This window comes from Abramis brama (genome assembly GCF_963993115.1).
Source record: "Abramis brama genome assembly, chromosome: 7".
Lineage (NCBI taxonomy): Eukaryota > Metazoa > Chordata > Actinopteri > Cypriniformes > Leuciscidae > Abramis > Abramis brama.
The window spans coordinates 207,101-212,100 of NC_139969.1; the positions used below are offsets into that span (position 1 = coordinate 207,101).

General features: G+C 50.7%; 1 protein-coding gene across 1 annotated transcript in view; it reads left to right on the top strand.

Moving 5' to 3' along the window:
• ptprsb (protein tyrosine phosphatase receptor type Sb) overlaps positions 1 to 5,000 on the top strand; it is a 123,383-nt gene that overhangs the window by 30,415 nt on the left and 87,968 nt on the right. The gene's annotated exons all lie outside the window — the stretch shown is intronic.

Sequence of the window (5,000 nt, forward strand, 5' to 3'; positions counted from 1 at the left end):
AAAACTAAATAGAAATGTGTTCATTAATGAAACTAACTAAAGCTAAACTGAAATTTATAGGAAATTTGAAAATGATATTAAAATAAAAACAAATGTAAAAATGCAGACCTATAATGAGTGTAGCGGCTGCTCTGAGATCAGTGTAGATCAGTATAGCGGCTGCTCTGAGATCAGTGTAGATCAGTGTAGATCAGTGTAGCGCCTGCTCTGAGATCAGTGTAGATCAGTGTAGATCAGTGTAGATCAGTGTAGCGGCTGCTCTGAGATCAGTGTAGATCAGTGTAGATCAGTGTAGATCAGTGTAGCGGCTGCTCTGAGATCAGTGTAGATCAGTGTAGCGGCTGCTCTGAGATCAGTGTAGATCAGTGTAGCGGCTGCTCTGAGATCAGTGTAGATCAGTATAGCGGCTGCTCTGAGATCAGTGTAGATCAGTGTAGATCAGTATAGCGGCTGCTCTGAGATCAGTATAGCGGCTGCTCTGAGATCAGTGTAGATCAGTGTAGCGGCTGCTCTGAGATCAGTGTAGATCAGTGTAGCGGCTGCTCTGAGATCAGTGTAGATCAGTATAGCGGCTGCTCTGAGATCAGTGTAGATCAGTGTAGATCAGTATAGCGGCTGCTCTGAGATCAGTATAGCGGCTGCTCTGAGATCAGTGTAGATCAGTGTAGCGGCTGCTCTGAGATCAGTGTATATCAGTGTAGCGGCTGCTCTGAGATCAGTGTAGATCAGTGTAGCGGCTGCTCTGAGATCAGTGTAGATCAGTATAGCGGCTGCTCTGAGATCAGTATAGCGGCTGCTCTGAGATCAGTGTAGCGCCTGCTCTGAGATCAGTGTAGATCAGTGTAGCGGCTGCTCTGAGATCAGTGTAGATCAGTATAGCGGCTGCTCTGAGATCAGTGTAGATCAGTGTAGCGCCTGCTCTGAGATCAGTGTAGATCAGTATAGCGGCTGCTCTGAGATCAGTGTAGATCAGTGTAGATCAGTATAGCGGCTGCTCTGAGATCAGTGTAGATCAGTGTAGATCAGTATAGCGGCTGCTCTGAGATCAGTGTAGATCAGTATAGCGGCTGCTCTGAGATCAGTGTAGATCAGTGTAGCGGCTGCTCTGAGATCAGTGTAGATCAGTGTAGATCAGTATAGCGGCTGCTCTGAGATCAGTGTAGATCAGTGTAGCGCCTGCTCTGAGATCAGTGTAGATCAGTGTAGCGGCTGCTCTGAGATCAGTGTAGATCAGTGTAGATCAGTATAGCGGCTGCTCTGAGATCAGTGTAGATCAGTATAGCGGCTGCTCTGAGATCAGTGTAGATCAGTATAGCGGCTGCTCTGAGATCAGTATAGCGGCTGCTCTGAGATCAGTGTAGCGCCTGCTCTGAGATCAGTGTAGATCAGTGTAGCGGCTGCTCTGAGATCAGTGTAGATCAGTATAGCGGCTGCTCTGAGATCAGTGTAGATCAGTGTAGCGGCTGCTCTGAGATCAGTGTAGATCAGTATAGCGGCTGCTCTGAGATCAGTGTAGATCAGTGTAGATCAGTATAGCGGCTGCTCTGAGATCAGTGTAGATCAGTGTAGATCAGTATAGCGGCTGCTCTGAGATCAGTGTAGCGCCTGCTCTGAGATCAGTGTAGATCAGTGTAGATCAGTATAGCGGCTGCTCTGAGATCAGTGTAGATCAGTATAGCGGCTGCTCTGAGATCAGTATAGCGGCTGCTCTGAGATCAGTGTAGCGCCTGCTCTGAGATCAGTGTAGATCAGTGTAGCGGCTGCTCTGAGATCAGTGTAGATCAGTATAGCGGCTGCTCTGAGATCAGTGTAGATCAGTGTAGATCAGTATAGCGGCTGCTCTGAGATCAGTGTAGATCAGTGTAGATCAGTATAGCGGCTGCTCTGAGATCAGTGTAGCGCCTGCTCTGAGATCAGTGTAGATCAGTGTAGATCAGTATAGCGGCTGCTTTGAGATCAGTGTAGATCAGTATAGCGGCTGCTCTGAGTTCAGTGTAGATCAGTATAGCGGCTGCTCTGAGATCAGTGTAGATCAGTGTAGATCAGTATAGCGGCTGCTCTGAGATCAGTGTAGATCAGTATAGCGGCTGCTCTGAGATCAGTATAGCGGCTGCTCTGAGATCAGTGTAGATCAGTATAGCGGCTGCTCTGAGATCAGTGTAGATCAGTATAGCGGCTGCTCTGAGATCAGTGTTTCAGAGGCGGTGTGGAAGTGGTTGATCTGTGTTAGAGGTCGCGACCCCGGGGGAATCGCCGGACAGACGACATGCAGCAATCAGACGCTCAGCAGATCCAGAGCGAACGCTCGTCTACAGGAGATTACTCTCTACAGGAACACTCATACACAGGGACTATAGTTCTGCTTTTTATTTTTTTTATTTTGCTTTTTTCAAATGACAACAAACATCAGAGGCAAAAAAACAGATATACAATGTAAAACAGTTAGAAAATCAACTTTATCAAATCAAGTCATGTGACACTATATTTATATTTATATCATTCAAAAAGGGTTTCCAGATTAGATAAAATAATTCAGTCCTGCCTCATTTAATAGTTCTCTTCTGTCCGGACACACACTGCACATCTCACACACACACACACACACACACACACACACACACTGCACGTCACACACACTGCACATCTCACACACTGCACATCACACACACTGCACATCTCACACACTGCACATCTCACACATCACACACACTGCACATCTCACACACTGCACGTCACACACATCTCACACACTGCACATCACACACACTGCACATCTCACACACTGCACATCTCACACACTGCACATCTCACACATCACACACACTGCACATCTCACACACTGCACGTCACACACATCTCACACACTGCACATCTCACACACTGCACGTCACACACACTGCACATCTCACACACTGCACATCACACACACTGCACATCTCACACACTGCACATCTCACACATCTCACACACTGCACATCTCACACACTGCACGTCACACACCTCACACACTGCACATCACACACATCTCACACACTGCACATCACACACATCTCACACACTGCACATCTCACACACACACACACACACACACACTGCACATCTCACACACACACACACACACGCTGCACATCTCACACACTGCACATCTCTCACACACTGCACATCTCACACACACACACACTGCACATCTCACACACTGCACATCTCACACACACACACACACTGCACATCTCACGCACTGCACATCTCACACACACACACACACACACACACACACACACACACTGCACATCTCACACACACACACACACACACACACTGCACATCTCACACACTGCACATCTCACACACACACACACACACACACTGCACATCTCACACACTGCACATCTCACACAACCCAGTCGCTCATCAGTGTCCGCTCGCTGTTTCAAAGCAACACTCCTTTAGCTATTATTAACAACATTTCAGTAAGCTTTATAGCTGGACTGTTTCGGAGGCTAGAGTTGGTAAAATTACCTAATAAACACACCTCTGGATCCATTGGAAAATCAATCCATGAATCTGTGATATACGATCACATCCTTCTTTAGGACACAACCAGTGTTCCTCCTTCTGTCCCACATCTGAAGCACTGCTCTACATGTGTGTAGTCTAGATGGAGTAAAGCTGGTGTAGAACATTAAACTGAATTCATCTTTACCTGGAATTCAAGGTTGAGCTGACCCCACATTACTGAGCCCACAGATCAGCACACGCGTCTCTGAAGCTCATCTATCCGCACACACACGTTCAGCCCGATCCGCACACACGCATTCCGCCCGATCCGCACACACACGTTCGGCCCGATCCGCACACACACGTTCAGCCCGATACGCACACACACGTTCCGCCCGATCCGCACACACGCATTCCGCCCGATCCGCACACACACGTTCCGCCCGATCCACACACACGTTCCGCCCGATCCACACACACGTTTCGGCCCACGCGTTCCGCCCGATACACACACACGCATTCCGCCCGATCCGCACACACACGTTCCGTCCGATCCACACACACGTTTCGGCCCAATCCGGACACACACGTTCAGCCCGATACACACACACACGTTCCGCCCGATCCGCACACACGCGTTTCGCCCGATCCTCACACACACGTTCAGCCCGATCCGCAACACAAGCGTTCCGCCCGATACACACACACACGTTCAGCCCGATACACACACACACGTTCAGCCCGATACACACACACGCGTTCCGCCCGATCCGCACACACACACGTTCAGCCCGATCCGCACACACGCGTTCCGCCCGATACACACACACACGTTCAGCCCGATCCACACACACACGTTCAGCCCGATACACACACACACGTTCCGCCCGATCCGCACACACGCATTCCGCCCGATCCGCACACACGCGTTCCGCCCGATACACACACACGCGTTCCGCCCGATCCGCACACACACGTTTCGCCCGATCCACACACACGTTCGGCGAAATCCGGACACACACGTTCAGCCCGATACACACACACACGTTCCGCCCGATCCGCACACACACGTTCCGCCCGATCCTCACACACACGTTCAGCCCGATCCGCACACACGCGTTCCGCCCGATACACACACACACGTTCAGCCCGATACACACACACACGTTCAGTCCGATACACACACACACGTTCCGCCCGATCCGCACACACGCGTTCCGCCCGATACACACACACGCGTTCCGCCCGATCCGCACACACACGTTCCGCCCGATCCACACACACGTTCGGCCCAATCCGGACACACACGTTCAGCCCGATACACACACACGCGTTCCGCCCGATCCGCACACACACGTTCCGCCCGATCCGCACACACGCGTTCAGCCCGATCCGCACACACGCGTTCCGCCCGATCCGCACACACGCGTTCCGCCCGATCCGCACACACACACGTTCTGCCCGATACACACACACACGTTCAGCCCGATACACACACACAC